The sequence below is a fragment of the Trachypithecus francoisi genome, unplaced genomic scaffold, assembly GCF_009764315.1.
Source record: "Trachypithecus francoisi isolate TF-2019V2 unplaced genomic scaffold, Tfra_2.0 Lachesis_group19, whole genome shotgun sequence".
Classification (NCBI taxonomy): Eukaryota; Metazoa; Chordata; class Mammalia; order Primates; family Cercopithecidae; genus Trachypithecus; species Trachypithecus francoisi.
Window position 1 is genome coordinate 42,813,528 of NW_022681464.1, and position 23,965 is coordinate 42,837,492.

The 23,965-nt window shown below is 37.7% G+C and overlaps 1 protein-coding gene and 1 long non-coding RNA gene across 13 annotated transcripts in view; one reads left to right on the forward strand and one right to left on the reverse strand.

Moving 5' to 3' along the window:
* The window catches only part of PTPRM (protein tyrosine phosphatase receptor type M), an 864,300-nt gene that overhangs the window by 487,474 nt on the left and 352,861 nt on the right, over nucleotides 1-23,965 (forward strand). The window lies entirely within an intron of this gene.
* On the reverse strand, nucleotides 468-11,952 carry LOC117064130. Its single transcript, XR_004429274.1, has 2 exons — nucleotides 11,901-11,952; nucleotides 468-540 (listed from the first exon to the last, which is right to left on the reverse strand). It is a non-coding gene; the product is annotated as an uncharacterized LOC117064130 (long non-coding RNA).

Below are 23,965 nucleotides of genomic sequence, written 5' to 3' on the forward strand. Positions count from 1 at the left end.
TTCTCCCCAAATACTATTTGTGAATCTTTTAGAATAGAGACACTTGGCTATCTCTGTCTTCCACTGGGCCCTGGTATCTTCAGATTTATCCCTGAAATGGACTTGATCTCTGGAATTTAGAACAAAATTAATCGTCATATTAATCATATTTTCATTGGTTTTAGTGAGAAACAGTTGAGAGGGTAGGAGGAAGACAGGAACCTGTGCAGTTTTAAAAACCCAGCTTTCTGGGTTTTGTTTTTACTTTTTCCTCAATCAGCTTTTAGATTGTGTGTGTGTGTGTGTGTGTGTGTGTGTGTGTGTTATTTGAGATAGAGTCTCATTCTGTCGCCCAGGCTGGAGTGCAGTGGTGCAATCTCAGCTCACTGCAACCTCCTCTTCCCAGGTTCAAGTGATTCTTGTGCCTCAGCCTCCCAAGTAGCTGGAATTAACAAGCGTGTGCCACCATGCCTAGCTAATTTTTGTATTTTTAGTAGAGACGGGATTTCACCTTGTTGGCCAGGCTGGTCTCCGACTCCTAGCCTGAAGTGATTCACCCAACTCGGCCTTTCCAAGTGCTGGGATTACTACAGGCGTGAGCCAGCTTTTTGTGCCTGGCCAGCTTTTTGGGTTTTTAGCACGTAGCCATATTTCCAATTATCTTATAGTCACAGTGTTCATAGTATTTCCAGCAGCCCTTTAGTCATCCTCTTGATTGCTATTATGCAAGTCTCTGTCTTACCCCCTACCCCTAGTTTTAATTCTGGAAACTGCAAAATGATTGAAATATGCACATAGCCAGAATTGGGATATTTGCTAGAGTTAGTTGGAGGAGTATAATCCATAGTAAAGTGTGCCTTTGTAACATCTTGAACTGGTCTTAATATTAGTAAATAACTGGAATTATTTTTAGGTTTTTTTTGCCAGAATTATATTAGAGAAAATCTGATACATTTTATGATTTTATGCAACTCAGAAGTAATTACCAAATTCATAATTCTGTAAGAGATTTTTAATACTTGCATTATTAGAATATACCAGATTTATTATCTAGAAACCAGCCTTTGACAGTTAATAAAATGCAGTTGTCAGAATTGCAAATACCTGTTAAATCTTATATATTATTTTATATGCATATAACCCATGCATAAGGAAATGAAGCTTCATAAAAAGTTGTAGGAACCTTTACTGTATTTCTCTCCTCAACAGTATAATACTTGTTCAGATTTGTTTTTTAATTAAAATTAAAGAAGATCCATCTTAATATTTCCACAAAGTTTAAATGTTATTTTAGAATCATTCCTTTTATGCTTGTTTTTCTTAAAAATATTTAAGTATACCAGTTTAGAATACTGTTTGATTCTATAATAAGTGTTCAAAAAATGGTAGAGATTATCTTTATTATTCAAAGTGTGGTATTTGATACCTGCTAAGATGGGTATTTTTGGTTTTATTTCTTTTACACATTTTTAAATTGACAAAAATTGCACATATATGGTATAAAACATGCTTTGAAATGTGTGTACTTTGTGGAATGGCTACGTTGAGCAAAATAACCTCTCATACATCACCTCTCATACATCATTTTTTTTGTGTAGTGAGAATACTTAAAATCTACTCTCCCAGCGATTTTCAAGTATAGAATACATTGTCATTAACTACAGTCACAATGTTGTACAGTAGATCTCTTGCAATTATTGCCCATGTCTAACTAAAATTATAGATCCCTATTATTTTCCAGGGTAGAAGATTTTAGAGGTGACAGGCAGTGTAGATAAGACTGGAGAAGTTCTTGAGACTTTAAAATTATGAGAAGGACCTTTCTTTTATCCATGGATACCCGTGCCCTGCTCAGAAATAATTGAAAACCCCAATTAAGAAAACAAAAACCTTTTCAGATATATTGCAAACAGCATATTGTAAGCCAATGGAACAAGTTAGGATTAGACATTTCAAATGTTTTTTTGTTCTTGGCTTTACCAAAGAAGTAGTCATTTTATGAGATAGAAGAAATGAAGCCTTTCAGGGTTGATTTCCCCAGAAGAAGAGGATTGGATGCATTCCATGTGGAGACTTTTGGGTGTATTGTGTTTGAGCGTGTGGAGGGTAAAGTTCTGGCTGGCACGCTTTCTTAGAATATCTACCACATATCTGTGCTTGATGTGTGCAGCCAAGCATGAAACCTGTTGTTCTTACTCTCCTCCTAGTCATCTTCCCATTGAGAATTATTTTTCTATTTGTGTGGTTACCCAGGTCCAGGGGCACTAATCCTACTTCCCATAGGATCGTTGGATATGACAAAGTGTAAGCTCATGTTGGGCTCATGGTATGGGTGTGATTATTAAAGTTATGTGTCAAATCAACCAAAAGCTGATTTGAGTTAAAGGAATAAGGAATAGTTCAAGGTCATTGAAAGTGGTAAGATTTAAAGAACAGAATCACAGATTTGTTTGTAAACAGTGATACATATTTTTATGTGAGGAACTAGAAAAAAAAGGTTCAGTAGAAAACTAAAAGTGAGTTTCTTTTCATTTGTTACCTTTTAATCTCAAGTTTTTAAATTTTCGCATCTGTGTTCTATTGTACCTTTTTGCCAGATGTTTAAAACAGTAAACATATAATTACTTGATGAGAGAACTATTTCTGTTCATTCTGGACCTGGATGCACTGAGCAGTTCAAAGTTATATCACCAGTTGATCTGGAAAATGTTCTTCGTTTATCAGTTTCTGCATTTGAAAGTTAACGTGCTAAAATTGATTTCATCCTGTATTCCTTGGCTCAAGTTGATTACGCCTATCAGAATCTCTCCATTTAAAAAAATTAACTCTGCTATTTAGCCGTGCAGCATTAATTGATAACATTTCTTTAGCATAGATTTATGTGACCATGCAGTCTTGTCACTTGGGTTCAGTGAAGTCTTGTCTCACATCCTCCACTTAGCTAACACTGCTGGCGGTAATGACTTGGAATTAATGTAGTTTGTCAGCAGCTATACAAGGCAGTGATAGCAGCAATGTCCTTCTACATCTTCTTCAGACTGATGTATGAAATAGCATTTCCCATTTATTTCTGTACCACGTTATAAACAACATGTGTGCCTGGCTTTGCTCAAGGAGGGAGCTACTAATATCTGTAAAGATAGATACCATGGTTTATTATTTTACCAGGTGATTTTCATGGCAGCCTTAAAAGCATAAACCAAGAGCTTAAAGCTCAGGTGTGGATTATGGATTGGATTAAATACTGCCTTGAAAGCCATTTTACTCTTTCAGCTCCTCGGTGGTATACAGACACACACTTGACATTTGGTGGGGCTTTGAAGTTAATGACAGGCATCATTAAAGCCATGTCTTTGAGTTAGTCTGAACTGAGATGCACCATGTGTGACCAAAAGAAAAAAAAAAAGGCCAAACGTATTTGTCATTTCTACTACAGTATGATTATATCTTCTTTCTTACAAGATGTGTGAGCAATGTCCTGCAGTGTGTTTGTGCAGCATTTAGACTCAGGACTTCTTATGAAAAGCTGGCCATCCTATGATTCGAAGTCCCCGCAGCAGAGCTTGAGTTGGCTTAACCAGATGAACAATCGTGAGACCTAGTTACTCTTTGTTGACTTAGATCTGTACTGTGGCACCTAGGGTGCAATGGGGCAAACTGTCACTGCCACAAGGGTGAAGTGAAAAGTATATGTCTGTACTCTTTTATCTTTCACTTATCAGCTAGACAGATGTTTCCTTCATGCAAAGGAAAGAAAATCACAAGGGCCCATGCTTGTCTGTCTTTAGAACTCTCTAGAATTAGCTTGTCATGAAATGTAAAACGAATGTGCAGTTGTAAAAACTGCTGCCAGCTTTTTCCTCACTGCAGGCTGATGGCTAAGTAGATTTGGAAATGAAAGGGGTTATTATAAAGTGATTACTGAATAGCTAGGTATGTCATCTTAAATAAGCAGCTAAAATCTCTGTGTTAGACATTCAGGCTGTAGTCTTGTTTTGTATCATTCATATTTAAGACGATTTCGATTGTGGAGGAGTAATCAAGCACTAGGGGTAATTTAAGAAAAAATATATACTGAGTGATTTTTTTCATTGCTTATTAAAATACATTAGAATTTAAATGAGGCATTCTCTAAAATGTGTAACTATTAAGTGTGTACCAAATATAAAAATCTGAATAGCTGTTGGCTTTAGTTCAGAGTTGAAAATTCTTCACTTGACTAAAAACGTATTTATCTTCTTTTAAAATTTAAGTAAAACGTATTGTAAAATAATATACTGAAACTGGCATATATCGAAGAATGAATGGTTTAAAAATTATAACTCTTAATATCTTATTACTGTCAGTTTCATATGAGAGGGCAGATGCCTTGAAGAATCTTAAAAGAAAAACAAAATCAACTGTACTTTATTACAGCAAATGTGGTCTTTTTCATTATCCCTCTGTTCTTTTTAAATACTTTTCTTGGAATCGCCATCTGTGTTGCTGGCTTGAACAATCACATAACCTCTGACTCCTTCTCCCCTACCCTTGAGCTTCAGATCTAGTATAAATGACACGCCGGGTGTCCTTCGTGGATATTTCAGCAGCAAGCAGTGGGAGGCATCTCAACCTAAGCTCTCCTCCCTTTGTCCCCTGTCCTGGCAATGCTGCCTTCAGTTTGAGCTAGCTTTTTGGGTGTCTTTTTCCTGTCCCTTTTCCCACCTTCCTGCTGTGCGCCTGCCCACCTAATTGGTCGTAGCCTGTGGTTTGTTTCTCATGTTGCCATTTTCCTGGTCTGGGCTTCATGTACTCATCACCAAGACAGTTCCCTCTGTAGACCCTCCAACTCCCCTTTCTGCAGGCTTCCCCTCTTCACTCCGTCTCAGCCGCCTACAGGCTGCTTATTGTGTCTGCTTCCCAGGTCCTCAGACCTCTGTTCCCCACAGCTGGGTGCACTGGGCCCAGCACATAGGCATGATCCTCTACTGTCTTCAGGCCCTTTGCTGACCTCATGCAAGGGAGATGTGGAGAGAACGTGCAGCTCAGCACCTAGTTCCCTTGCTTCTGGTTCCTGTATAGCCTGTTTTATCTTGGTGATACATGAGGAGATCAGATCCTAACTTATGAGCCCTAGCAAGCAACCAGGTGCCTGTCTATGGTGGTACCTGGCCCTGTTTCTTAGTAATATACCTAGTATGTGCCACAGATTCTGCTCCCTGCCTGGGAGCTTCTTAGTCACTGGTAGAATTTCTTAATGTTAACCTGAAGCCGTGGTTTTAGTCTGCTACCCAAACAGGCTGTGTGATCATCTGATACTATATCTTCATCAGTATGGTCCGCTCTGCCTGGAATGTCTCTCCCCTCTTTCAGCTATTTGGTCCTATGGTAGCATCTTTATTATATGTTTGCTATTCTAAGTTTACTTAGAAATGAGACTTGAGTGTACTGATGCTGTTTTTTTTTTTTTTTTTTTTTTGAGGTATGCTATTTAGTTTTTATTTATTTTTTTACTTCTTTTTCACATTGTTCTCCATGTTGGGAAGAATGCTTATCCTCCAATCCTGATGCTTCCATGGAGAAGTCAGGGCCGCCTCCCCAACCCTCCTCCCTCTCCTACTCTCTATCAAAGATAAACAAAGCTGGACACTAGTTAAAGTGGCAAAGACAGATTTTAATCAGTAATCATTCTTGCAATGGGAAAAAGAGTTCAGCATGATCTAAGGTCGACCTCGATTTGTGCAGAGAGGACTGGGCATTTATAAAGGAGAATTAGGGAGTAGGGAGTGGAGGGGGCGAGCTGGGTCTCAGGAGAGTCAGGGAAGCGAAAAATTATAAAAAGCAGAAAGGGAGGGTTAATTCATGTGAAGCCATCTGGGTTTGTTAGCCAGTGCTGACGGAAGTTAGGTTTCTACTCTTCGGCAGAGACTGGGCTCCTGCACCCTCTAAGACTGGGAGACAGGGGCCCTATCTTCAAGTAATTGCCGGAACAAACAACAAATTCTCTGTCTGGAGTTTTCTCAGGCAGGCACTCTCAGAGGCGCTAGGATCATCCTACGGATGAAGCCTTGAGCTTTTAGAAACTGTGTTAGTGTTTGTTGAAGTCTTTATAGGCCAGAGTTGAGGCCTAGTCAACAAGAGAGCTCACCAGGGCCTGATAAGAGTTTGTTCAGGGGAGAATCTTGGTGAGCTCTCACTTTGTCCTATGAGAGCAATGATTCATTGAATAGATGACATTTGAAAAGGGAACTGAAGATATTTAATCAGTTTCTTCTGGGCATTGTCCACGGGACACAAATGCTCTTTTCTACAACTAGAGGTAAATTAACCATCCCTAGGTGGGAGTGGAGAGTGCTTGGATCATCAGTGAATGGAGGATGTGTAAATACGACTCAAGAGTGGATTCACTACACAGTTGCAGTAATCAAGACACGCTAGCACAATGATAAATATATCGTGCCTGTAATCACTTTGGGAGGCCAAAGTGGGTGAATCACTTTGGGTCAGGCGTTCCAGATCAGCCTGGCCCACATGGTGAAACCTCATCTCTACTAAAAATACCTGGCCAACATGGTGAAAGCCCATCTCTACTAAAAATACAAAAGTTAGCCAGGCATGGTGGTAGGTGTCTGTAATCCCAGTTACTCGGGAGGCTGAGGCAGGAGAATCGCTTGAACCCAGGCGACAGAGGTTGCAGTGAGCCAAGATCATGCCACTGCACTCCAACCTGGGCAACAGAGCAAGACTCTGTCCAAAAAAAAAAAAAACAAAACACAAAAAACCAGAAAATGAAAACCAAAACCATGAGATACGACTTTATACCCACTAGGATTTCTATCAAAAAATATTGAAAATAACAAGTGTTGGCCAGGATGTAGAAAAATTGAATCCCTCATATATTGCTGGTGGGAATGTAAAATAATACACCCACTTCAGAAAACAGTCTGACAGTTCCTCAGATGGTTAGACAGAATTATCATCCGACCCAGTAATTCGACTTCTAGTTAGGTACCCAACAGTATACCTAGCACATATGAAAACATGTGTCCACACAAAACTTGTATATAAGCCAGGCGTGGTGGCTTATACCTGTTCATACCAACACTTTGGGAGGCCAAGGCAGGCCTCCCTTAAAGCTGAGGAGTTTAAGACCAGCCTGGGCCGCATAGTGAAATTCTATCTCTAATAAAAAATACAAAAATTAGCTGGACATGATGGCATGTACCTGTGGTCCCATCTACTCAAAAGGCTGAGGTGGGGGGATCACTTGAGCCTGGGAGGCAGAGGTTGCAGTCAGCTGTGATTGCACCACTGTACTCCAGCCTGGGTGACAATGTGGGACTATCTCAAAACAAAACTTATACACGAATGTTCACAGCAACATTTGTCGTAATGGCCAAAAAGTGGGAACAACATATAGTTCTCATCAGCTGATGAATGGCTTAAAAACAATGTGGTATATCTACCCAGTGGAATATTACCTGGCAATAAAGAGGAGTAAAGTCTGCTACATGCTACAACATGGATGAACTTTGGGAACATTGTGCTGAGTAGAAGGAAGCCAGTTACAACAGACCACATTTTGTATGATTCTAGTTACATGAAATACCCAGAGTAGGAAGCCTGTAGAGATGGGAGGTAGATTAGTTATTGCAAGGGCACAGGGTGGTGATGGTTGTGGGAAATGGGAGTGACTGCTAATGGATGTGGATTCTCTTTTTGGAAATGTTCCCAACATAGATTGTGGTGATGGTCACATAGCTCTGTGAATGTACTTAAAACTATTGAATTGTACACTTTACATGGGTGGATTGTATGACAATATTAACTATAGCTCAAAAAGCTGTTGAAAAAAGGGCCTTAAGTGAGGAAAACTAAGAATTATTGTAATAGCAGACTTCCACAAATCAAGTATTCTTTCTTCACTCACCTATGTCAGTAATTGATATGGTTTGGCCGAGTCTCCACCCAAAATCTCATCTTGAATTGTAATCCTTACATGTCAAGGGTGGTACCATGGGGAGGTAATCGGATCATGGGGGCGGTTTCCTCCATGCTGTTCTCATAATAGTGAGTGAGTATCACGAGATCTGATGGTTTTGTAAGTGCTTGTCATTTCCCTGCTGGCACTCATTCTCCCTGCTGCCACCCTGTGAAGAAATACCTTCTGCCATGATTGTAAGTTTCCTGAGATCTCCCCAACCATCCAACCATACAGAATTATGAGTCAATGAAATCTCTTTTCATTATAAATTATCCAGTCTTGGGTATTTCCTCATAGCAGCATGAGAACAGACTAATACAGTAAACAGTCTATTATTAGTGAAATCTTCATTTGTCTAAGATCAGTAGGCATGTGTATCTCTCAGTTGAGAACCTGAAAGAGAAGACAATTATTTGTTGACCTTCTTAAACCTCGACATACTAATGCATAGCTGAGTATACCACTTATCCTCTATGTATCTTGCGTCTATTTTCTATCTTGTATCCATCCTACGTCAGCATTCTTGTGTTTAGATTTCTAAATTAGTTCCCAACTTGCAGCTGGGGAGGGAGGGAGCAGTCAGGGAGGAGGTGTGATTCCCTATCCCAGCCCCTCCCCAGGGCCCCAGTCTGTGTGTCTCGAGGTCCTCCTTGATGTGGTTTCCTTGCTTGAATCCATTATCTTTTTTTCCATGATATCATTTATTCTCCCTGCCTTCCCCTTCCCCACAAGAAGATCTAATTTCAGAGGCCAGCATTCCCCAGTATTCCCAGTGTGGTCAGATTGACTTTGTGCAGTTGCATCATTCATGGTATAAATGAGATATTAATAATAATATGTGGCTGTCCTCCAGACCCAAACTCCTGGCCTCCAAGTCAAAGGTAAGCATCACCGCCTCCCCACACTTGCTCAAGGAGTGTTCCCCGCTACATCGGCCCACCATGTACTCTTGCAACAAGGTATTAATAAGCGAGAAGGTGTCTAGAACTTCAAGTGATCACTAGACCAAATGAAGGGTTTTTTTAATTTGAAAGATTTGATTCTTCCCTGAGAATTCAACTTCAGAAAGAATGAACAAAACTAAGACTTTTTAAATTATTTATCATATCTATAACCCATTGGAATTAATAGCTGTGGATCCTCATGAAAATTTTTAGTTAATTTTCAACATGGTAAGAATCATAAACATTTTAAATTAAATGGAATACTAGATGGCAAGTGAATGGTTTACCTTATTAAGATGATTCAATGTGTTCCATAATTTTTAAGCCACTTTTAAGCAGCATTTCAAGGAAACATACTTGGTGTTAATAAAAAAAGTTTTTGTGGCAAATAAATAATTAAAAATGAAAGATATGCACATCAAACTGTGATTCATTTTATTAAGTTTAATGAAGAATTAGCTATATGATAATTCTTATTTTGTGACAGTTACATTGTTATTGTATTCAAGAAAGTAATACCTGCAAAAACAGCAAATTTTGAAAAAGAGGATAACACCAAGGAACAAGAATGTGCTGTTTTATATCAGTCACACAATGCACGTTCTCTAGTTGTTAAGTTAGTAATACAGTATATGTGTGTACATGTTTCCCATTCAGGGATTTGTGACCAGGTGGAATAAGGGTGGTCTCTGAGTCACCTGGAGAGCTTTATAAAACTCCACCTCACCCTCATCCCCAACAGTGCTCCTCAACCTCCCACCATAATAGCTGAATGTCAGAACCAAGAGGGAAGGGGGTAAGATGGGTGTGGTACATGGATGAATCGGCCAGGGACTCCTGGGGCTGTGCAACCCACACTCTTCTCATGTTGGTGGACTGTGGAGATCAAGGATGTCTGGAACTTTTTCCAGTTGAGTGCTATAGAATCAAGAGACCAAAGTTAATTTGGAAAGGAAGTTTGGGGTAACCATTCATAAACACATGTAATAGACTCCTCTTGAAGGGCTATGGTACAGATGACAGGCCTCCAAGAGTGTTAGAATAAGTGAATATGAATCCATCCCTTTTCAGTAAATAAATGATTGATTCCCTGGCTTCCAGGAAAACAGTGAAAAACATCCACATTGCCTTTGTATTTTTTAAATCAGCAAATTGACCTTACTCAAATTACCTTAGGCTTGAGAGGGATAGAAAAGTATTGCAAAGTCGTCTGACCTTGGTGGGAAAATGGAGTTGATCCCACACAAAAACTATGTTTAGGGAAAAATTGACACTAAAATGGAACAAATTTGGTAGCAAAATAAGAAGATAATTCAACGGAGAGGTAAACTGCTCTTTACTAAAGGAGCAAGCTTGGTTTTTTTTAAGTTGTTTTATTTGGAACAGAAATAATTTCAAGTTAGAACTCGTGTTTTCCTTCTTTCTGTCTTTTTAAAATAAAAGTGGCGGGTTCATTTTTTCTGTAGCACACCTCCTCCTGCCCTGCCATCCCAGTTGTCAGTAGGGTGCTGAGAACACACTCTTCTGCTGGAACTGAGTTTTCTGTCATCTCATTTCCCACGCTTCCCTGGAAGATGAGCAGGATGGAAAACCTAGGTTTTAAATAAGAACTAACTTATCAATCATATGCTGTTTTAAATTGAGGAAGTCTTTTTTTTTTAAGTTGTTGGTGAAAACATAGAGGAATAATTACAGTATAGCCGTCAATCTAGCAGAGTTGAGTGTGGTCTTTTCTGAAACCATTTGTACAGACTTGTAAACAACTTTAAGCAGAAAACAGTCTAATCATAAGAAGATTGTAAATACCAAAATAGGAGGCTCTAAATAGGTAAAAAACATTTTAAATAACACTTACCTGCTTAGTATTAACTAGAGGTGATAGTTACATATAGGTAAAACTGAAATTGTATTTGATTCACTGTTTTCATCACTAATCACATTACTTCTGTAGCAAAGAGTGAATAGTTTGGATTCACTTTTGCCCTGGGTAAAATACCAGTTCCAAACTTCCAAGGCTTTTTGTGGATATCGTAGCTTTATGAGGGTTACAAAAGGTCAAACCCATTCCAAACCAATTCTTGACAGTTCTGAAAAACTCTGTGAGAATCATTTTGCCTCCTCCTGTTTCATATAGTCAGAAATAAATATCAAGGAAGTCTTTTACTGCAGACTCATATTCGTTTCATACAACAGTTTCCTTGTAAAGTTCATCTATGGGATAAACTGCAGCCTGTTTGTTCCACTGTATAGAAACAACTCAAGATTCTAATTTTGAGTGTAGCAGTGGTGCTCCTTCTAGAGTGATGAACTTTACGCTTTGGAAATGTCACCAAGGAGCCCAGGCAAAAACCGAACAGTTCCAGTGGTGAGTGAAAGCCTTGTTCATCGTGCCTGTGTGACTTCCTTAAAACAGAAAAGCACAACAGAGATGTGAGTCGCAACACGGAAACTTGGAAAGGCTTTTCACAGAAAATAGGTAAACACTGCAGAAACAGAGGTATTTCTAGAGTTGATTTATGAGACAAAGGAACTGATCTAAATGTTCACTATGTATTATACTCTGCTAGTATCCTTTTACCAAATGTGTTGATTAACAAACATAGGCATTTTCCAGGATAAAGATTCATGTTAATGGGATGAGATATGTAACTTGATTGTTACAGAATGCAGTAAGACATAGAGAAACATAATTAACATATATATACTGGGATCTTGACCATGTGAGTCTATGAAAGCCTGTGAGGTTTTTTCTCTTTCTTTCTTTTCTTTTTTTTTTTTTTTTTTGAGATGAAATCCCACATTGTCGCCTAGCATGGAGTGCAGTGGTACAATCTCTGCTCATTGCAACCTCCACCTCTTGGGTTCATGTGATTCTCCTGCCTCAGCCTCCCAAGTAGCTGAAATTACAGGCACACACTGCCACACCCGGCTGTTTTTTTGTATTTTTAGTAGATACGGGGTTTCACTATGTTGGCCAGACTGGTCTCGAACTCCTGACCTTGTGATCCACCCACCTCGGCCTCCCAAAGTGCTGGGATTACAGGCGTGAGCCACCGCGCCCGACCAAGTCTGTGAGTTTTTATTGCAACTAAGAAGGAATCGTCATAAGGGGATTTGATTTTGAACTAAGACTAAAAGGAATTGAAGACTACTTTTTGGCAGATAAAAAGATGCTGCTGTTTGCATATTGGATCAGTCTGAACAGAGATACTAATTTTGGAGGAAGGACTTTATTTAAAGTACATCAGATAGATTTGCTTGACTAGTATGGAAACCAAGAAGGGTTCTGCGATCACTTTCATAGTTGTGACTTATTAATGGGAAGACTTTTTATTTCGGTCAGATGATAAGAGCATGAATTAGAAGTCCTTTGATTGTTGCAGATGAACTGTCACATCAGGAAGGCATTCTGGCAGTGGCTGGAGGGACAGATAAGTTAGCAGGGAATAACTGGAATATGAACCTTGGAGAAAATGTAGTTTAAGTGTGAATATGAATATTGAACTCTGGTAAATGAGTAAATGGTATTAGTTTCCTAAAAAAAAAAAAAAAAAAAAAAACCATCATACACTCCTGTCAACATGCATACCTCATAGTACATTCACTTTTTGAGGCTTGGTTCATCGTAAATTCTGAAATTGTTAATTATAAATACATTCTCTAAGGACTTTCAGTGTGCACAGCATATACATATATCAGGTAGAAAGCATATCTTTTTATCATGAAACTTACATAAACATAAGCCTTGTAGATTTGTGTATTTTTGTGGTTGTTTTCCAACAGGTGAAAATAAGTGTCTTGAGGAAGGAAGGGGGCTCTCTTTTCTAATTGCACAGAGGTGCCACATGAGTTTACTGTGGCCTTGGATGGTCACCTGCCTGACTGCTCTCTTCCTCCTGATGTGACAGCCCTGAGTTCCATTTCAGAGCTAGTGCTAAGTTTCCAAGAATGAGATTCAGAAGTTTGGGTGAGGGGAGGGGGAGCAACAACTGTACCCAAGTGTCAGAGCCAGGCTGCACTCAAGTGTGAAGCTCAGCTTTTAGCAACCAAGGTCTAGTTTCAGGGATAAGAAAACAACTGGTAGGAAGCCTATTATTGTGTGTTTTGAAGGAGCGTTGCTTTGTAACCCTTTTCAAGTCAGAGTACTCCATCCCATGGGGGTATCTGTGGAACTACTGAATCTTTAATGACGTATGATCTTGCTTCCTTCAAGTCTGCCTAGTAGTAACCATTGTACATCTCTCAGAAGAACCAAGATATACTGTTCTCCAGGAAGGAAATGTCAAAGAGCCAACAATCTTTCTAGGATATTCATGCCTTTCCTGTAATAATGTTTTCTGAAGTTATGTAATAGTTGATACAAACAAAGGACATATGTAACCTACATAAATTGTGCAGCATAGCAATAAACAACTTCCCATCTTAAACACAGAATACTTCTAGAACCTTCTCCCCTAATTGTAGTCTTCCGCTCATTTTATCTCTGTGTCTCCAGGACAGAGGTAGCCAATATCTTCATTTTTATGTAAATTTTTCCTTTGCTCTTCTCTTTGTTATTAAAACAGTTTTATCACATACGTAGGTATTCTTAAACCGTTTCCTTTTGCATGTTTTTCAGTTTTATAAGATTGCATCATAGTAGTCCTGTGGGACTTGTTTTTTTTTTATTCAATACTATGTGTTTCTGAAACACAGTATATAGCTCATAGCTATGGCTAATTATGTGGTCTAACTTTCCATTGTAGGGATATTTATCTGCTCTTGGCTCAGTAAATATTTGGATTGTTTCCTTGCTTTTCTTTTTTATTCTTTTGACAATAAGGCTAGTAAAGACATTTCTGCTCGTGTCTCCTGGTGCCCACTGGGAAGAATTTCTCTAGGAATGCATTTTTCAAACCCTTTAAATGCAGCATGAAATGTATTTTCATTGTTACGTAGTTATTACATGATACAACCCATATCTTTTCATTTAAAATGCATTTTTATGTTTCTTTTCTATTCTCTTTCATTAAAACAAATGCCACTGTGGTATGACCTAGGGATACAGCCTGCACTCTGAAAAAGCACTCCTCCAAGACAGAACTTCTCCAACCTCAATGTGCAGGTGAAGATTCATCTTTAGGAGGTTAGAAGTGGGGCCTGAGTGTCTGCATTCCTAGTAAGCTTCCAGGGGACGCTGCTGTGCTGGTGTGAGAACCAGCACTACTTTGAATAGGCTCTAGGATGTTCTCAAATTTCTCTGATGACAAGAATCACCTAGCCGGCTTCTTATGATACAAATGCTGGGGCTTCATTGCAGGCCCAACAAATCTATGTCTCTGGGGATGAGGCCTAGAGAGCTTTATAGGGTCATGTGTTGCATAATGACATTTTGGTCAACCACAGACCGCATATACAACTGTGGTCCCATATGATTATAATACCAGGTTTTCACTGTACCATTCCTATGTTTAGATACACGAGTAATTACCGCTGTGTTTCTGTTGCCTACAGTATTCAATACAGTAACATACTGTACAGGTTTGTAGCCTAGGGACAGTAGACAGCAATCTAAACCTGGGTGTGGACTAGGCTCTACTGTGTAGGTTTGGGTAAGTGCACTCTATGATGTTCACACAATGAAATCACCTGACAGTGCATTTCTCAGAATGTATCTCTGTTTTTGGGTGATGCATGACTGTATTTTTGAAAATATGCCAGGTTATTCTTCTAAGTGAAAAAGCACTATTCAAGAATATATGCCTAAGAATATAACAGCTGGGTTGTATTCTAAGGTTAGCTTTACAAGATGATGCCAACTTGTGTTCCATAGTGGCTGTACCAATTTCCACTCTCATTAATGATGTATAACACATTGCATTGATCTACATTCTGCCAACAATCAGTATTACCAGACTTTCTAATTTTTGTGAAACTGATGGGTATAGAATGGATTTTACTGTGACTCTAATGGGCATTTCCCAGATTAGTATTAAGCTTGAGCATATTTTCATGTTTGTGGTCTGTAATTTTCCTCTTCTTCAAAAGTCCTGTTCTTTTACCAGCTTTTCTTTTGAGTTGTCATCTTTTTCTTTTGATTGGTGGAAGTTCTGTATATAATCAATATCTCTCGTTTGTTTAGTGGTTGCCAGTGTCTTCTATTCTGTGGTTTGCCTTTTACTTTTCTACTAAATACCTCTTTATATCTTTTGTCTTTATTGTGTTTGGTTGTTTTCCTTTCTTTACAAGAATAACGTTATAGCTTAGGTTTTCACTTTCCTTATGATACATTTGATAAATATGTTCTTACTTTTAATGTAGCATAAATTTGAACTTTTCATTGATAGTTGGTGCTTAAGAACTATCTCTTTGCCCTGAAATCAGAAAAAATAATCCCCTACATTCTTTAGTTTAAAAAATTAAATTTTGGTTTTTATGCTTCTAATTGAGTAGGAATTGATTTTTGTGTATGATACAGGGTAAGAATTTACTTCTAGCACCACTTGTTTCCCCCAGGAATCAGAAACGCCACCTCTGTCATAGAGAACATCAAGATTTCTGTTGTGCTTCATGTCTGTTCTTTCAGCAACACCACACTGTGTAGTTACTGTAGCTTTTAAATAACTCTTGGTATCTGATAGAACAAGTTTTCCTACCTCATTCTGCTACAGAGTGTTCTGTTTGGGGACCTTTGCACTTATTTATCTACTTTAGAATCAATTTATCAAGTTCCTTAAAACTCTAATTAGGTTTTAACTGAAATTGCAGTGATTCTGTAGATTAGCTTGGGGAGAACTGACACCTTTACCATATTGAGTCTGCCATTCATAAACATGGTATAACTCCAATTATTTTGATCCTCACTAATGTCTTTCAATGAGGTTTTGGATTTTTATCTGTTATTGGTGTCTTGTAAGATTTATTCCTGGGCTCCTTATATCATTTGATCTTGTTGTAAATGAAAAAAAATTCAGTAATGTTTCAGTTTGATAATATATAAAAATGCAGAGGATTTCAAAATTAATCCCATATTTGGTCACCTTGCTAACATTTGCTTTTTTATATAACTTGTAGGTCCTGCTGTGTGCCAAACATGTCATTTTGTCTGCGTATAATTAAAGTGTTGTTTTTTCTTGTTTCATTCTTATACTTTTCATTTCTTACTGTACTGAATAGAACCTCCAGGAAAATTGTAGTGAAACAGCTTAGATTTATTTTTGTAAATAGATTATGGCACGATGTTGATTTTACTTTTAATTCTCTGGGCATTTTAAAAGACAAGATTTTATTTACATGTATTGTCATTGCTAGTATATACTAGTAGTAATATACACTAGTAATACTATATATTATATATATATTACTAATATAGTACTAGTATATATTACTACTACTACTAGTGGTAGACTTCTATCTAGCACTTTTCTATTTGCTTTCTGGTTTTTCCTATTTTTCTACATTTCCCCTCACCCCTTGCCTTTTTTCTTTTCTTTTGTTTTTTTCCCATAATTGACTGAAAGAACTTATTTTCTTTAGATGAGTTATTTGTTGCTGAAGGTATTATCCTATGGCTATCTGTATAGTGATTACCCTAGAGAGTTTGCCTGGCATACTGAAAGTCTGTAGTTGATATCTTAAACCTCCCTTCCCCTTGATGGAAAGATCTTACAACACTGTAACTCTGAGCATTGCCCTACCTGTGTGTTTGCTCTTGTTGTCGGCACTCTCATTCTGTATATATAAAAGGCTCTAAAATTAGACAGTATTGTTATTTTACAAACATAATTCTTTGCTCACCGTTTCTTCTAGCATCTCAGACCTTCTTTCAAAACTCATTTTTCTTTTTGAAGGTGATCCTTTATTGCAGGTTCATTGGTAGTAAGTTCACTCAAGTATGATTCTTTAAAATTAGCTTTATTTTGTCTTGATCCTTGAATGATCGTTTTGCTATGTATATAGTTCTAAGTTGACATATTCATATTCATATTTTCTCTTTGTACTTGGAGTATTTTGTTCCCTTGTGTTTTGCCTTCCACTGTCATTGTTGAGAACTCTTTGGTCAATCTGCCATTACTTTGTAGGTGACGTGCTTTTTCTCTCTAGATGCTTTTGAGATCATCTCTTTATTTTGGTGTTGGTGGCTGAACTGCATTATGTCTGAATGTGGAATTAATTTAATTTTTCTATCTTCTGTATATGTGACACTTTCTCTATCTTTTGACTGATATCTCTTGTCAATTCTGGAAATTTCTCAGACATTATGTCTTCAGTTAGTGCCTCTCCTCTGTTCCCTGTGTTCTACTTCTGGAATGCCAGTTAGACATATATATACCCTCTAATTTTGCCCTCTATCTTTCTTTCTTATTTTCTATTATATTCCTATTTCTATTTTTCTGTGCTACATTCTAGATAACTTCCTCTGATCCATTCACTACTTCACTAATTCTCTCTTAAGCTGTGTCCAATCTTGCTGACTAGTTTTAGATAGTACATAATTAATGTCCTATCCATTGAAGTTTTTGTTTTATTTCAACGATATTATTCTTTCTAAAAGTTATGTTAGCTGTTTTTAAAATTGGTCATTTTCAGTGACGTATTACATGTTCATGTTTGTGATTACGTTTTTAATTTTGGAAGTGGCACACAAATTTTATATTCTGAATCTGGTCATTTGAGGGATGTGAATCTGTTGTTTATTATCTCTGTTGACTCTCCGTCAGGGCATCTTGTTTTCTGTTATTTTTGTTAATCTTTACTAGTGAGCTTATATTTGGGTGGGCTTTATTTGTGAAAGTAGGAGGCCTGTATTTATGGATCAGTTTGTTTGTAGGTTTGTATTTGTGTTTGCTGGAATCAGGAGATGGTCCTGACTGTGGATACTTCACAAACTGTTATTTGTCTGAGATTAGCTTGGGGACATCATATTTGGCTTCCCTGCCCTTGGCCTGTGGCTTAATCTTTGGATTCCAGTGCTCATATAGACAACTAGAGTTCCACCTTACCCTTTGTTTTGGACAAGGGACATGGTGTAAGGTATTGCTGGAGACACACTACATCCTGTGTAATTTAAAAAAATGTCTTATACTGGATCTAGTTGTTTTCAAATGGGAGAGTCCTTGAGAGTAAATGATATGCCATTCTGTTGTCATCAGAAATTGTAATAATTACTTTATGGATATATTGTTCATTTAGTAATTTAATTATTTGATGAGTTTGAATATTTTGTTTTCATACAAACACAATAATAATATGATATAATAATGAGTGGTTGTTGGGAGAAATTCTTAACATAAACCTTTGTCAAATACAGTTGCTATAGCCAAAGAAAGAAATAGTTCTGTGTATTGTAGATCTCTATTTCAAATACTATCCCATATAAATGATGCAACTCATAATCACAGTTTAGGGATGGTTGCAGTGGCTCGTGCCTATAATCCCATCCCTTAGGGAGGCCAAGGCAGGAGGATCCCGAGGTCAGGAGTTCGAGACCAGCCTGGTCAACATGGTGAAACTCCGACTCTAAAATACAACATTAGCCGGGCGTCGTGGCAGATGCCAGTGTTCCCTACTACTCGGGAGGCTGAAGCAGGAGAATTGCTTGAAACCGGAGGTTGCAGTTACCCGAGATTGTGCCATTGCACTCCAGCCTGGTCGAAAGAGTGAAACTCCGTCTCAAAAAAAAAAAAAAGATAAACGCACTTTAGACTTTGCTTATTTACATTTAACTGGAACCATTACTTTAAGATCTGTCCTTCGGAGCCAGTATAGGCCCATAGCCTTGAAATGCAACCTTTTTTAGCAAAAAAAAAAAAAGGAACATCTGAACATTGTTTTTCTTTTGGAGAGAAGTTTGACGTTATCTGTTATACTTAGAGATATATAACGTCTACAAGTCAACAGTCTCACTTTTAATGTGCACTAAGGGAAACTGGCCAGGAGGACATACAGACAAAGATGCTGCTCGTAGCACTGCTTGTAATAGAGAAAAGGTAGACTCAGCTGTCTTTTCCGCAGTAGGGGAATGGGTAAGTAAGCTGTATTTTATTTAATGTAATTCTAGACACCAGTTAAACTAACATAGCTTCAACTCCACTATATTGAATGAAATCTCATGTTGCAAAAAATAGTAGCATTTTTGAAAATTTTTAAGCATCCTAGATAAATGTAATAAAAGTACAAAAACATGTTTGGGGATGATAGATAAAATCTTTGAATAGTAAGTAGGAAGGTGGCAAAATTTTATAGCAGTAATATTTTATTTCTTTAATAAAAAGTGATCTGGACCAAAACATAAAATGTTAACATTTGATATTAGTGGATACACAGAATATTGTTTTATTTTATACTTTTCAATGTGTTTTAGAGGTTTTATTACTTAAAATTTCAAAAACCCTAAACACCAACAAAAAATTATTCTGTTTAAAATGAAAACATATTTCAATCATTGTGACACTTCTAACCTTATTTTTCTACAGTTCATCATTCAGGGAGAATAAAATATGACATGTTATTATTGAGTGCCCTATCAATATCCAGATTTCTTTGTTTTGGAAAGTATCAACAGTAAACTTCTACCCCTCTTTTTCCCACCTCTATTCAATAACACTTTTATTTTTTATGGATTTAGGGGTACAAGTACAGTCATGCAAGATGGATATATGGCATAGTGGTGAAGTCTGAACTTTCAGCGTTCAGCAAGCTTTTTACTTAAAAATTTAAACTTTTCATTCTGAGCAAACTATCACAGGGACAGAAAACCAAACGTCGCATGTTCTCACACATAGGTGGGAATTGGACAATGAGAACACTTGGACACAGGGTGGGGAACATCACACACCAGGGCCTGTCGTGACGTGGGGGGAGCGGGGAGGGATAGCATTAGGAGATATACCTAATGTAAATGACGAGTTAATGGGTGCAGCACAGCAACGTGGCACGTGTATAGAGATGTAACAAACCTGCATGTTGTGCACATGTACCGTAGAACTTAAAGTATAATCAAATAAAAATAAAAATTTAAACTGAAAAAAAATTCTCAAAATATTTATCCTGAAAGATTTGGTGGAATTATTCTGAAACCAGGTACCTTGGATGACTAGCCCAGGGTCCACTATGTATTCTTTTACTTTATTTTTAAAATATACAAGCCAAACCAAGAACTAAGCAAAGCATTTGGACATACTGCATTACCTAACATTCAGCACTAGGTAACACCGCTGGGGAGTGCTGCCTCTAGGCTGTCAGCTGTGGCCTATGTTTAGAGTGTTATCTTCCCTTATCTGAGATCTGTGTTGTTACCATAAGTGTATATCTTAGTCATTTTATTATAGAAGATATTTCTGCATGTTTGCCATAACATGTGAATGGGAATTCCAGCTTTCAAATATGATGGAAAATAAATGATTAGTTTTTTAAATTTTAAACTTAATAATTTAAATTAAATCATTCAGTTGCTATGTGGATAATCTATTTCCCAGCAAGATGGGGCAGTAGTTTACTTACCTTTACAATTTAGGCGGAGTTCAAACAAGCATTTGGAATACATGAAAGACATGGTGAGACTATGTCCATCTTAAACCAAGAAATGAAGTAGAATGATTTTGTGTAGACTTTGGTGTTGTTCCACTTTCCTTCATTTATTCTGTAAGACTATTTTTTTTCTTCTCTTAAATGAGTACTGTTTTTGAAATTTGGCCTATTTGTTAGGAAGATACTATTCTCCCTTATAGAGGATTGTATGATTTATTTAAGAAAAGCAGATTGTTTCCAAGGGCATTTTTTGATTCTGATTATGATAAAATGTGAAAACTATTCATGTGCTATCTATGAAAAGTATTTTGGAGGAAAAATATATTCAAATGTATATAATTCTTAGGATAAGTTTGAATTCATTCCATTACATCACCATTACATAGATACCTGTAGGGCAGTGTAAATTAAAGATTGTTGTATTCCAGCAATTTCAGCTTGACTGACAAGGTACTTTTTAAACTCTGGGAAGCACTGACCAATTGAAAGCCTTTAACTACTTTACCTAAAAGCAAGGCCATGTACCCAGAATTGTTGCTGCTTAGGAATACTGAATTTTGGGGTAGGTCACTATAATGTTAGTTACTCAGACCTTTGTTCTGATTTCACTAAATAGTAAAGTAAAGGGACCTATTGCTTTATTATTTTGTCACCCTCTAGTGTGACTGGTGAGGCAGAAGTACAATAGGTGGAGGTCCTGAAGGGGCCCACCATGCCATTCTGGTTGCTATTCCCTTTATTGTAATAGACCTCCGTAGAGTTCTTGGAGAGGTAGAAAAAAGAAACCTATTAGTGGGAGCATTGGTTGTAATCTATGTTTTTGATTATCAATGACAGGATCCTAAAATTACACCCAAATATCTCTCACAGGTTCTGAAATTGAGTTTCTGAAAAAGCACTGTAGTAGTAATAGAAGGTAAAGTGCAGAGTTCCAAAGAAATGAGCTGTGAATTGAACCTGCAATGGAAATTGATCCTATCAGTCAGTTTTTGCCCTTGTTCGTAGAAAAATAGGACCAAATGTAGAAGGAGCCAGGATCACTGATTAAATAGGATGCCGAAGTGCTGGAGGCTAGAAGTGGGCTTGCTGGTCCCTTAGGTCAGGACTGCAACTGTCAGACTTCTCTGCTGGAAACCTTGCTCAAACTGGCAGAAAAAGAACAGAATGAAAAATGCTGCAGGCATCAGTGGGAGAGTCGGTAAGAGCTCACCGACTGAGCTTCCGGCGCGCTTCTCCGTAGGGAGGCCATTCTCGTCCCTTATCATGAGTCAGTGGGCCCACGGTGGACTGCCTGGCCTCATGATTCATGCCAATGGGGCCTGTCATGATACCCTTTCAGGGAAGCAGGGAGGCATCAGTGTGGTCAGAGAGTGTGAGTGTGAAGAAAAATGGCCTGGGAATCAATTCCATTCTCAGTAGCATCTTCAGGATTGTGAGGAAAGAGGAGAAATTTCCTACAACTAGTGTGGTCCTATGAATACAATTTGTTACCCTGTTATCTAACTGTAAGAGATATGTGTTGTGCACATAGAATGCTTGTAATGCTATGCCAAGTTTTTGGGGGGCAGTGTTTGTATTCTACTCCAGAAATGCAGTGTGAGTTGCAACTAGCCTACCAAAATTACACATTTCTGGTTATGAAGTTGCCATTTGTTTCCTACAAGGTGTTATATTTCTACAGTGATGCCCTTCAGAGTGTTCAGTGATCATCAGTATAACTCACTAGAGTAAATGTCCCTGTGGAATGCCTCATTCACAGTTAGCAGCACACTAATGGAAATCGTTCTGCAGAAACATTGCAAACAAAGGTATTATAAAACACTAACTCAAGATGTAATTATTATAAATCCATTGCTGGATCAGAGTTTAATTTTGCAGAATGGCAGAAAAAAAGTGAAAACAAAGAAGCATTGAAATCAGGCAGTTTGCTTAGTGTGAGTTAAAAGAATTGTCAGATTTCCCTAGTCATTGGTCATAGCCTATCAACACTTATCATTAAAGGAGGCTGCTCTCATAGGTACATGGTAGCACATGGCATTTCATGTATGTTATTGTATGTATCTGCTTTACCAGCCATTTCCCCAATTCACTTAACTTTGCCTTTGGACCCTAGTAAGAGAAAATGACAGTACTCTATCTGAAGTGGACCATGTCCCTGTGTCATGGTGTTCATTTAACTTACCCTGTAAGCTTTTGACAAATGAGAATCAGAGTCAAAGAAGCCTTCATCCCTATCCTATGTTGATATGACCCTTCCTACCCCCGTTGATATTGACCCTGCCATGGTGATAGCAACAAATTAGTAGGCAAAGCAGAACTACGGACCAGAGTCAAAGGCTCACAGAGGGCACAAAGGAAAATACTCTGCGAAAGCTTCTGTAAGATAGTTTTGCTTTGGTTAACTGTAGTTTTGCTTTGACATAAAGATGCAAGCCAGCGAGTGCCACTCTCCTTTCATCTAAGATTTAGACCTCATACAGCCTCTGTCTCCTGTCTGATTACCACTCATGACAATAGGCAATTTAGAGCCTTTGTCATAGAAATGATTGTTTTGTGTTATGCTTAGCTATAGTACTTGGCAAATGTATGGGAAATCTGAGACTTAATTTTACCTTGATGGAATTCTGAAAGGTACTTACAGAGAAAGGGAGCATGCTTTTCAAGACTACTTGACCAGTAGATAGAAGCCTTTGTCTTTAATCCTGCGTTTTAATTTAAGTATATATTTTCTTGGATAAGAAATACCGAATGATGCAGACTTATTTATGCAGTGGAAAATAGTTTTCCATTGAAATTAAGTTAGAATTGTTTAAACTAATCTTGTTTAAACTAATATCTGAAGCCTTTAGTCATTTTATTAGTCAGTAAAAGTGATGAAAACCTTAGGAAAACGCATTAGAACAGTCCTATGATGAATAGGAGGCCTGGGATTAATAAGGAAAAGGGCAGAGGGACACTTGTTGATCTGTTTATGTATAAGGGATCTGGAGCTTATTAGAAGATTTTATAAACATTCAACTAATGAAGCATTGTATAAAATTATACATTTCCATTAAATTGTAAAAATTACTAATCTGGGAAAAAAACCTTCAGTGTTATTTCTGAGTAATTTTGTTTATGACATTTTCCCTACAGAAGTAATTTAAATATGAAAAATTAATTTTGTAATAAGGAACATTCCATGAGAATGCCACTCACGATTTCTTGGAGGAGTTTTCATCCTTGGTTCTTAGATTTATTACAGGACAGAGTAGCATGAGTGATCTTTATTAATCCCATTTTATGTTACAGCAGATATCTGGTAAATTCTACATTGCATATTTAACATTATTCCACTTTAAACATTTTCATTTGTTAGAGGTTGCAGGTAAAAAGGGGATTTTAAATTCTTTCTATGGCATAAATGATGGAGAAAACAGACACAAAGAATTTATGCGCGAATAGGAATCAAGAAGTGAACTTCAACAATAGTCCAGACAAGTTTGCAGCACCCTGAAGTGCAGACCAGGCTCTCTGGTACAGCTGAACTGGGGAATATGGCCTTGACCCTCACTTCTATGGAATTAGCAGG